This window comes from Ammospiza caudacuta, chromosome 4 (genome assembly GCF_027887145.1).
Source record: "Ammospiza caudacuta isolate bAmmCau1 chromosome 4, bAmmCau1.pri, whole genome shotgun sequence".
In the NCBI taxonomy this organism is placed as follows: domain Eukaryota; kingdom Metazoa; phylum Chordata; class Aves; order Passeriformes; family Passerellidae; genus Ammospiza; species Ammospiza caudacuta.
In genome coordinates, this window is record NC_080596.1 from 58,589,541 (window position 1) to 58,602,078 (window position 12,538).

The 12,538-nt window shown below is 42.8% G+C and overlaps 1 protein-coding gene across 1 annotated transcript in view; it reads right to left on the bottom strand.

Moving 5' to 3' along the window:
• The window catches only part of NSD2 (nuclear receptor binding SET domain protein 2), a 75,277-nt gene extending 63,937 nt beyond the window's left edge, over positions 1 to 11,340 (bottom strand). The window contains exon 1 of the mRNA XM_058804395.1: positions 11,227 to 11,340. The gene's annotated coding sequence lies outside the window, so the exon portion shown is untranslated. The remainder of the gene's footprint in view (positions 1 to 11,226) is intronic.
• Between the last annotated feature and the right edge of the window lie 1,198 nt (positions 11,341 to 12,538).

Consider the following 12,538-nt stretch of genomic DNA (forward strand, 5'->3'; position numbering starts at 1 on the left):
GAACTTATATAGCAGTTACCTTGATTTGCTAGATCCATCTGAAGATACACAGATTTCAAGAACTTCAGTGAGTGAAGGTTCAGTTAATGACTCTCACTAATACAGGTCACTAAAAACAGCTGAAAGCACTGAAAAAGGCTTCTCAAATCACTGAAGCCAAGAGACAACAAATCCAGGAGTAATACTGGTAAAAGGAGGAAGTTAATGTACCCACAACAATTGTAAATGGGAAAACGAAGACAAAGGCAGTAATTTGAAACTGTAGGATATCAGAACCAGGAGATACAGATTATAAAACATGGGAAATAGACCATGTTTGTACAAAGATTTAATGGAACAAATAAGTAGAGGCTCAAAGTAAGAGGCAGAATAATGGGCTAAGATAACAGATGTAGGTACCTAACAGAAAATATAGTCCCATGGGGAGATGAGACATCTAGACAGCAATTTGCAGGTTAGTCACCATCTCTAGGACAACCAGTGGGATTGAAATTAGTGAAACACATCTCAGTCTTCCTTGCAAAAAATAAGCTACATTGTGGGGTCTGGGTAAAAGAAAGAAAATCTACACATGGGAATAACAAAGGGTTTCAGGGAAGAAGATCAAAATTGAAGCCAGGTACATTTTGCTATCCAAAACTTCACAGCGACACTATAAGAAGAAGAAAAAGGACCAGGCCCTTTGTGAGAGGAGGGGACAGAGCAGGAAAGAAGGGGCAAGGAGAAAATAACCACCAACCAAGCAGTGCTGCTGTGAGTCTGGAATTAATGCAAGGAGATCTAGAAGACAAGACATGAAGGAATGAAATAAGATAGATCACAGACAAGATCTAGTTGATTCAAGTTGTAAGAGTAAGGTCCTGAAGCAGCTGAGCATACAATTAGATTTGGAGCTAAAATCATGCGCACTCATGCTGGACCACGGTATCACACAGGAGCAAAAGCAATCCCTTATATTTTTCTAGATGACTCTGCATCCATTGAAAAGGCAAGTGGGGGGGAGGGCGGGGAAAGGAAGGGGACAAAAACATCACACGCTAGTAGCAGCTAATGAGCTTAAGCCAGTATCGTCCCATACTGAATGTCTGGTGACCCAACAAGCACCATTTTCACTAACAAAGGTGAAAAAACATTATAACCAGGAGTCTGCTGAATAAACATGATATTTTGGCTTGTGAACCAATAGCTTTCAGTATGGAAAAGAAGATTTCTTATCAGATTAAGGTCTCTAGAATTTTTAATCAGACAATGACAACTGGACAATCCTTGCAGTGGCTTTGTACACGTGCTCATACTAAAAAAACAGGTTCTATATAAGGCAAACTATCTTGCAGACATTTTAAATCATGCATTAATTACTTGAAAGTTCATAATCTGACAGGAGTCACGAGTCAAACGCAGTTAGTGTGCTTGTCAGATTCCTCCTTCACTGGCCAAGCCACTATCATTTATGGGATATTTATTAGCCATTTCTTCCACATCTGCTGTAATTTCAGAGATGCTTTTCCAGTGTGTCAGAAAGAATGCAGTACTCCATTCCTTTCAATTCTGCCAAAGGGAGGGACCTGAGTAAGTAACCATCAACAAGCATCTCTACTAAATATCACTTTTGTTTCATCTAAGGGTTTTCTTACTCTGGTGAATTACTTGGGGCAGGCACAGGGAGGTGGGGGAAAGAAGGGAGGATGACAAACTTCAATACAAATTCACAGTAAGAGAACTTTATCCATTAAAGCTATTTTTATTACCTACAAATCAGGCTTTCAGCTGGCACTAAAAAGCTAATAGTTGGCTGCTGCTTTTTTGTGTTAAGATTGCTTTCTGGTAAGTGTTCTCCATTGTGTTACCAATTTTAAGACAAAAGGTTATTCCTATTTTCAGATCAGAATGAGAGAAAATACTTAACGAGATTAAGAAGGTTACAACACTTTTTCTGCTAATACATTTGAAAACTTGAGTATGCTTACTGATATTATCTTGTATAAAACCCCTAAAATATCAAATAAGAGTAGATGAGTATTTACTCTTGTGTAATACACTCTAATTGTTCTTCACTGCATTAAAACAATGAAAAATTAACACAGGATCTAACTATAATTTTATTTTAGAAGAAAACACAACTAAAAATTGCATTGCAAGATTGGCCAAAAGTTGTCACAAACCAGTTCTAGCCAGAAAATTCAAAAACAGTATCTCTCATGAAGAAATCCTTTACTGTAGTAGCTGAGATAGAATTGAAAATAAATATACCAAACCTTTCTAAAAATGTATGAATCTTAGAAAAATTTTTTATAAAGCATCCCTCCAAAGGAGACGATTTTTAATGTAAAAGCATCTGAAGTAAAGACTTCATTAATATTGCAGAAGATATAACAAGATAAAGGATATTTTGCAAATTCTGTGGAAAAAGTTAGTGTATTTACAGTTGCACTTACTACCCAATATTACCTACAACCAAATATTTTTCTTGGGAAAAAAAAAAAAATCTATCTTTTTAAATTTGTTTTGGATTTGCTTTTTTTCCCCTAATGGATAAAATTTCTGAATTTCAATGACATAGCGTGATACCAACTTGGGCATTTAACAACTGTAGAATGAAAAGCAATTCTTCCCTTTAAATCCACTTGCTACTGCAAAAATAAGCTTACAAAATGGATGGACTTGCTTTCTTGTTCTTCCTTGGGAAATGCTTTTGCAACCAACTCTTTCACGTGAACAAGGCTAGAAGTGTCTGTAAGAGGATTCCTCTCCATTAGTTCCTTTTCTTAAAATCACAGAAATATTTTTTCCACTGCTGCAGAAATTTTATGTTGTCAGTTCCACTCAACACTGCTGGAGGTGAGTGAAGCAATGAGATACATTTGAGTAAAATCAAATTCTTCATAGATATTGTAATTTTGTCTGAAGAGAGACTACACATACCACTGTGGTGGGACCACAGATCAAACAGAAAGGAATTACTTCTCCTCTGCACATAAGCAGGGAGGACACCAGTGCCTAAAATGGTAGACACTAGTGAATATACCACCGGTATTTAATAAATACAAAAAGGCAGCCCCCAAACCTGAGACCTTCCTGTGTCCTGGAGAGCTCCAAAGGGAATGGTCCCTCTCTAGCAAAACAGGACTTAACAATTCAGTACTTGCTCAGTTTATGTCTTTGTTCACCAATGAAATGATGTCTCTCCCTGTCTTTCAGGCGGCTCAGAGATGTGCACCTGGCATCTGCATAGCTTGGGAACAAAGAACCAAACACAATCACACACAATCTCAAATAGCACAGCACTTCAGTGCAGAGCTCCTTATTTATACTGCTTTTTCACCTGGTCTAACACTAATTTCCTATACCTTTTTTAATCCCACTGGCTTTTTTTGTCAGCATCCCACCCCTACTCCTTGCACCACGCTTTCAGGATCTGGATCCTCTGGCTTACATAATATTCACTGCAGCAGATAAACACACTATAATCTGTTTTCTCTTCACTGTGGCCACTGATTCTGCTCTTATTCCCATATGTAGTTGTGACAGCACAGCAATTGCCTGAAGCTTCTCCAAGAGAATCATGAAAATTTCTGGTTGTTTGAATTATGAGGGAATTCAAGGAAGGGAAGATCAAACCTGGGATGACACCACAAAATGTTATAGACAATGAATCAAACTGCAGTGTTAACAAGATGTTATCTGCTACACCTCTACAGAAATCAGTGTTTCCCAGATCTGACCAGACAGCAGCTAACTAATCCAGAGGCTACAATCATTTTGCCTAGACCCTGACAAGTCTGCTATCTTTGTCTACCACAGCATTAAAACTGTTCATCCAAGTGGGTGCATTTAAATGCCAGAAGCACACTTGGTGCCTTGGAATCATTCTAGGAAGCGGCCGTGACACTGGAGACATGTGAGGCTTTGCCAACACTACGAAGGCCCAGCTGTATGTACACAGAGAGGGCAAAATAATCCTGGAGCAGCATTTGGCCACATCTTCTGCTGTTTACAGAAGCAGCAATACACTGCACTCATAGTGTACCTCTCTGATGTGGACAGGTAATGTGTACAAATAGCTGATTTCTTTCACCCAGTAAATTCAGCTTCACGTCTCATGGCATTAGGTAAAGATCTGGAGGGTAAAGGTCTGAGGGTAAAGGTAATTAATCCTGACTCCACAGCACTACAGAATTTAACTCACAGATATGCACCATTCACTAAAAACTGCACATGTCCACATCTGAATGGAACTGACTATAATGTGATCCTGGCCATACCGGGCTAATTCTGATCTCCTTCACACAGATCATAACCATTTACATGCAACTACATTAATAATTCTATCAATGTACTTCCTTGAGGCAAAACACACACACAGAGGGAACTGGCAGATGTATGCCAGGAACACTCAAGCAAGGCCTGAGACTTCAGACATTAGACACTCTTCAAACAAACCCAAATACTTGCTATGAAGTGGCCTTTCTGGTTTGGACATTACCTGAAGCATTTCCCTGTGCTGGAGATTTACCATGCTCCTGCCAAAATGCATTACCATCATTCTCAGAGCTCTTAATTCCTTTTTTATTTCTTTCGCTGCATCTACATCAAAAATCTCTCAGAAAGTGATTAGTGTAACTGTTAGAGGTAAAAGGTCTGGAATTTGAGTTTCTGTAGATAAAGAGTACCTTATCCATTCCACTTGAAGACAGAAAGATAAAACACTTCCCTGTCTAACAAACCAATTCCTTCCTGTCCACTTTCCAAAACTTCTGAGTAGAGAGGTTTGCAGTGGGTATCTCCTGCAATTTTTCGCTTTCCTTTCAGCACAGTACTAGCTTTGCGCATTACTTCACTGTCTTATCAAATTTAGTTCTTTGGACAAATTGTGTTGTACATACTTCTCATGGGAAAATCTAGCTCTGACTGTAGAAATAAGTAGTGTTAAGCAATTGTAGCTGCTCTCCTTATTTGCAGAGTTTCTGAAGGCTCAGCTATCACTACCATTTTGAGCCAGGCTTTCACCTGATGAATAGATATTGCACACCTACTTTCAGCTACACATTTTATGACTGGAACTTGTTTTTTGCACTACTCTGAATTTCAGTCACATTCCACATTTAATCCAGCATTTGTTTCTAGTTTGTTCAGGAGTACTACTAGAAACCAGCTTCTGAGTCTGCATTTTGCAGTCACAGAAAAATCACAACATTAATTTCATTCTGAAGAATGTGATTGAAAGTTGTTGGCAAGCACTCCATATAGGGAAATGATCCATATTCACCTCTTTCACCCTACACTGTGCTACAAGGTTCATACTTTGGCTTAAATCCCTCTGGCTTTATTATCAGACTAGAATCTAGGCATTCTTTACTACAGAGATAACTCCCCAGTTTATATGTTTCACAGTGCCAGTGCAGTCAGGATCTTTGCTCCAATGGAATCCCACCAAGGCTGGCAAGTCCCACAATTAATTTATCTGATATGTGATCTTGGGAACCTCAGCTCCAGAGACTAACCCATGCCACAGCATGAACATTTACACTTCTGCTTATTAGAATGAATAAATATGTGGAATGATTCCCAAACACCATGACAGAAGGCTGCATGACTAAATATTCTTTCTAATGTTTCCTTTATTCTTTAATCAGTAGCTTTTCAAAATATTTCAAATTCCATTTAAATCACATTTCTAACGAGACCTTCCCTAACCTCAGCCTTTTCTCTTAAAGATATTTTTGTCACAGAACATCTCATCTTCTGCTCCTTTTGTATCTCTTGTTTACTATGGCAGAACTCAGAGAACTCAGGGAACAGAACTCACTCCTGTTATGTTCTTTGACTCTGGCAAAGAAAACATGGAATTCTGATTTAGCCCTCAAGGCCAAATACGCCTGAGGATGATTTGTATACCCTGAGTTTGGCTCAGCTGGTTGGAGCATGGTGTGAATAACCCCAACATTGTGGGTTCAGTCCCTGTACAGGCCACTCACTTCAGCATTGGACCCAATGGTCCTTGGGGGTCCCTTCCAACTCAGAATACTCTAGGATTCTGTATAAAACACATTTTTAATGTGTATTTTAGCATGGATGTGAGATACCAATATTTTAGTATTTTGTGTAAGGCACAAGCCAAAGAGATGTCACAAAGACAGTTAAATGGTGATCTCTGTCAGCCAACAGAACAAGACATCCTTGTGCTTCTCCAAAGAGACACAGAAAACCAACAGTATCCTTCATAGCAGAGGAAAAATGGTAAAGCTTCTATGAAAATCAAGTTCAATAGCACATCATGCTGCAGTTTTCCAGTCATTTGCCACCTATGTATCCTCACCCCAAATAGCTCCAATTTGTGCTGGGGAGCTGAATACCAAAGTTCAAAAGAAGATCAAATTGCTATCTTGCACCAAGATGAAAACAGGATAAGCTAAAAGGATGGGAACAAACTAGAAACAGAGCCATCACCTGTTGAGCAATCCTTGCAATTTAAAACATGCTTTAAGTCTCATATATTTTACTAGTTTCACAATAAGTCATATAGAGATCCTGCATCAGTGGTGCCCCAGGGCAAAGTCATTTTGCCCAACACATGAAAACTGTGAAGTACATTAGGTTAGTACTTCAATCTTCCATGCTCACTAAGTGCAATCTGATTGCTGTGAAACATTCAAATACATTTTCAAACACCTACTTTTCACACAGCACACCATGGTACCATAAGAACAACTTCCATGCAATGGTATTATTCCTTAACATTAGCAAGGATAGTACAAATCCTGCTTTTGGTTCAAGCACGATTCATAGGTATTTGTTCATTGCACACAACATGCAGTTTAAAAAATTCAGTTTATGTTAATTGTGTTATATTAATCTACTGTATGCTTTGGACAGAGGTTGCTTATTGAATGTACCACAGATTATCTGGTGCTTAAGTTTAGAGTTGCTCATCAGGAAGGTTAATGCACAGTCCATCATGCACTACTTATCATCACAAGGTATAAATATATATTAGTATATATTCCTGTTCACCATGAACTTTCAGTATTTTTTTAGCTAGCTATTCAACCAAAAGGGCACCAGAGAGGAATATGGCCTACATTTTACTTCTAGAGATTCCAAAAACTTCTCTTCCTGCTGATGCTAGAAAATATAAATTAACTATTAGAGATATTGAGAAACTTGATAAAAGCATTAAAAAGATACCTGATGTATCATTTTAGTAATTTATGTCAGTAACAAGAAAAAGGCAAATACATTTATACAGCTACCTCCAATGACCCCAGGTCATACAAAAGCTAATTTGAAGGTGCAATGAAGGCAGAAAATTTAGGTAGTTTCTCTCTTTTCCTTCAAAAATGTTTTCAGAATCAAAACCTTCCAAGTGACCATTAACTGTATAAAAAAGCTGACTGACCCATTCAAACAACTATGTGAATTTACAACCAGCAGGGTGACTGCTGGCACATCAACAAGGCTGTCCTTACCAGCCCCCTTTCTCCCAAGTTCTCTGCAATTATGCACCAAAGGAAATTTGGACTCAGATATCAAGCTCTGATGGGAAATTATTTTCTCTCTTCACTTACTACCTGAGCACTTAGCCTGGTGCCATGCTCCATCTCCACTTCTCATTTACCACCAAGATTCTAGGACGTCCTTGGTGAAGACATTTCTCAAAGCTGCAGCCTAACTGGAAAGTGATGTTCCCTAGAAAAATGGGGCTTACTGATCCACTTGAGATGAGGCTCTGAGCAACCTGCCCTCGTGAAAGGTGTCTCTGCCCATGGCAGAGGGGTGGAACTAGATGATCTATGAGGTTCTTTCCCATCCAAGCCATTCTCTGATTCTAAGATCTCCATTCTTCATCCCAAGGCCGGATTTGATAATTACACCAGATCCATCACATCTACTCAACCAGGTGGCCATTTCAATTCTCTTTGCAGGAAAGTAATGAAAAAGCTCAAATAGTATAGCTACAAACACAGGACTAAAACATGTAGTCATGAAAGAGCCCAAATAGTATAGCTACAAACACAGGACTAAAACATGTAGTCATCACCCATGGCATGATCATTAGTCCCACCCAAGCAGTTCTCACTCATGCCTGATTGCTGACTGTAAGGGAATCTGTTGTTTTCAGCAATATCACTTAATGGGTGCTTCTCGCTGTGCAGCACACTGCTCTTGATGACAGGTTTAATTTTTTTTCCCCAGAAAAGGCCTGGCCCTTCACCTATCTCTATACAGGAGATACATGCTGTTTTCATGCATTAAACCATCTACATTCTATGCTCAAAACCTAAGAAATGCTGGGTGTTATATAAGCAGGAATGACGAGCAGTGACCAAATCACTGCAAGAACTCTGTTTGTATCTTCTATTCATCACACACCAGATCCCTGACACAGGAATCTGAGCAGAGCAGGTGAACAATGATGCACATGGAGCCCCAGTGCAGTCAACAGGCTTTGATGGACCACAAGGAAACACTCACATTTATCAGGCTGCAGAAACAAGACCTCGCTGGGGAAATGTACTGACACTGGTGGAACAAAAAGCAGGCTCGGTGCAACAGCGAGAGGTGAAAGGGCCACAAACAACAGGACACTGAAAAACAATCTCCTCTTGCCATTCCTTTGCTACTTTATTAGTGCAGTGTTTTGGACACAAACTCACATATATGTGTACATTCCCCACCCAAATACTAGAAAGCCACCCATCAACAGTCATTTTTTGCTTCCAGTCTAAATCCAAGCTGGGTTGGTTTTGCTGTTATATCCAGTCTATGGCACGCAGGCAGTAATTTACATGCAATAATTTCACCTGCAAAATTACCACTGGCTTCAGAAAAGGCACGTAGCCCTACAGACAGAATTTTTTTTATTCTTACCAGCGATTTGTTGGATTCAAATTGAAGTAAAAAGAAATATATTTTATTTTTATTTTCCATCTTCTAAAATACTTTCAATCTAGACCCTTTAAGTATAATGACCTAGTGTCTTCTGACATTTTCAAATAATATTTGATAAAGTAGTAGGTTTTACTGTACTTTTAATACCTGGATTTTTCCAAGCATGTGTGAGGGTGGATAGTCCTATAACCTTCACACCATCTCCAGTAATATTTAGAGCATTTATATTCACATACTGAAAAAACCTGTCAGATTTTCTGATGGTTGCATACTAGACAAAAATCCCTGTATGATTTAATATGTGGGATATAGATAGTTATTGAAGCAACCAAAAATTGCATATACTTTAAGTACTGAACCCTGAGTAGCCCTGCAAAACAGTGATTTAATTCCATTATTTCATCCAACGGTCAAATAATCCACAGTCAAAATTCAGCACACTCTGAAACTGAGGAGTTTATTAATGTTGATATGCTGCATTTCCCAAGCGAAATTCCCACAGCAAACAAGCAAATAATAGCTTCAGCAATAAGTTTGCAGATATTCTACTAACATATGAACATTTCAGTGAAGCACCAATTTATTCTTGCAGCTAAAGCCACACTTTCCATGCGTAAGGAATGTTAGTGTCCTTACATATATAGATATATAAGTCCGTTTAATTCACTAGCAAGGGCTCTTAGCATAATCTATTACAAACTTCACTTCTACCCCAGTGTTTACCTTCCTTGGATATATGCAAAGGCTAAAAGCCAAACACATCTTCCTTCTTCTTTTTATTTTTTTTTAAAGCAGACCTATTTAGCTTACTCAGTGTGTGGTGGACTAGCTCCTAAATTTAACAATCATTATAAACCAATTTTAATATAAATGCCAATAAGAAAATATTCATGCACACGAAATACATGGGCAATGACTGATGCCAGCCTCTTGCTTGCCTTATGCCTGCTAGCAAGAAGCCCATTTTCTCTGAAATGTGTTTAAATATGGTGTTTACCGTCTCTGTACTTCTAGTAGTGTTTACTCCTCCTTTCAGCCGACATATTTAAAAAACAAAAAAACAAAACCAAAAAAGCAAGTATAAATACGTTCAAGAAGTATGGCAAATTCCCTTCTCCACCCCCAGAGCGGTAAAGCCACAGCAGATGAGCTGTAACTATGGCCTTGGGAATACAAGTTCCCCTGGCTCTTTTACCACACAAATATCAATTCAAGTTACAAGAGCCCTGTCCTCTTAATGAATATCGAGCCAACGAGCCCGCACGCCTTGGCAGGAATGTTTCCTTTCCATTTTCCTAACAAGGCTCTCCTCCCATACCGGTCCAGGATGGACTGCAGAAGGGTGTAAGTAAAAGGATCATCACATCAGTGTTTAGTGGAGGAATAAATCAAACATGGCTTCCCCCTCCATACATTTCCAGAGTTACATTCACTCCTGCTGCCGTTCAATCTCACTCCTACCCGGCGGGAAGGGGCAGGAGCAGCCTCCACCTCCCCACACCCTCACCGCCACAGGGGGGACATTTGCAGCCTCGCTACCCCTCAAGGGGGCCGTTTAAATCATGGGGAGGGTTTTTCCCCCCTTCCCATCGGTCGTGTCCTCCCGCTCCGGTTTTCTTTCTGATTTGCACTGATTGATCCCCCGTTCCCCGGGGAGGGAGGTGGGACGGGTGGGCACCTCTCCTTTATGCTGCCCCCGACCTCCCGCAGCGCCGAGGAGGAGGAGGCGGTCGGGGGGAAAGGACGAAGCTGCAACAGCCGGGACTCCGGCTCGGCATCGCTGCTTTCCGCTCCTCCGCCACCCAAGAGTCAGGCCCAGCCGGCGGCACAAATCCTGCGGCAGCCTCCGGGGGGGGACGAGGGGCAGGCGGGGGGACCCGCGGCCCCGCAGCGAGGGCCAGGTAGCGGGGGGAGGAGGGGGGAGCGAACAAAAAAGCCTCCTGCGGGGAACGGGGAAACGGGAGCTGCGGGCTGCCCGGGCAGATGGAGACGGTAAGGACGGTAAGTTTGAAGGGAGCGGAGCCTCGGGAGGGGGAGTCCCCGGGAGAACCGCCGGGGCGGGAGGAAGGCGCGGATGCCCCGCCACGGAACCCCCTGTCCCCCAGGCCGCCTCCGCTGCATTTCTGCCGGGTAGGGCTCGCGGTCCCGGCCCGGGAGAGGGGCTCCCGGTGCCCCCGGCGAGGCGCGCGGCCGGGCGGCAGCATCCCCGCGGGCGGGCGAGCCTCGCCGCCGCCGCTCCCGCCGCTCCCGCCTCCCGCCCGGGGCCTGCGGGAACGTGCCCCGGGTGCCTCCTCCCTTCCCGCGGGGGAGAGCCAGCCGCGCTGCCGGCCTACCGACCTGTGCCCTAGCGCATCCTTCTCCCCGCGGAGCTTGGCGAGGCGGGGGTGGTATCTCGGTGCCGGGGAGCGGCGGGAGCCGAGGCGACACAGCGGCGGCGGCGGATCCGGCGGGTCCTGCGCGGCGGCCCCGCCCCCTCCTCCGGCCAGAACCAGCGCGAAAAATCGGCGCTGCTGATTGGCCGCCGCCGCCGCGCGTCCCCCGGAGCGGCCGTTTCAAATCCCCCCGCGCGGAGCCGCCCGCACGCGCGGCCGCCGGGAGCGGGGCCGGGAGCGGGGCCGTCCCGCAGAAAGGGGAGGCCGGACCGGCTGCCAGGGGAGGGAAGAGGCCGCGGGGCGAGGTGGGGCCAGGCCCGCTCGGGGGAGCCTGGCTCGCCGCCCTCAGGTGGGCGAGAGCGCGTCCAGAGCCCGCCCGCCGCGGTGGGAAACGCTTTTGTAAAAACATCTTTTTGTTATTATTATTTATCCTCTCTGGGATGTGGGGATGAGGCTGTGAGCCGCCCCAGGTGCGCAAGAACGCGTTAAACTCACCACCAATCCACACCCCCCCTTCCCGAAAGTGAAGGTGAAAAAGGTTTAGTTTTAAATATCTTTATATTGTTATTATTTCTCTCCTCCTGGCCGGCTGAAAACTCCTCGCCGCTGGCCTCAGCCACCGTACACGTGCGCTTTCTGAAAATCCTGATTTAAGCCAAATGTTTTGACTTTCCGTACAACTGCACACAATTTGGAGGCTGTCGAATGGTTGTAAGAGCCGAAGTGTGTCTGGCTGCGAACTATCCGGGCTGTCTCTTCTGGAAGTATGGCCTGGGTTACTTTTTTTATTTTTTTTAAGCTTGCATCAAAATAAGTACATGTGCTTGTAATTTGCCAATTGAAAACACAGCTTTTTTCTTTTTCTTTCTTTCTTTCTTTTTTTTTTTAAAGTCAAATCGTTAAACAGCCGTCATGTTACAATAGGAACAAATATGCTCATGAACCGTTGCACCAGATAATGTAAAGCAGGTAATGGCCAGGTTTTTCAAGCTTTCAATGGTTTAATAAAGGATTTATGGAGCACTGAGAGGCTGTGTTTGTGTACAAGGCAGAGAATGGAGTTCCTCGGTGCTATGGATACTGTATTAACCTGGTAGCTAACGACCTGTCGCAACTCCTGCCAAAGGTAAACAGATGATAATTGAGGGAGGGGAACACACCAGCATCATACTTCATGGATAATGGTGAAATTAGGCCATCTGTTACAGAAAGGCTCAGACTGTTTATTTTTTTACGTGATCCTTAATTTACTTTCATATGTTAAAGTTTGTTGATGT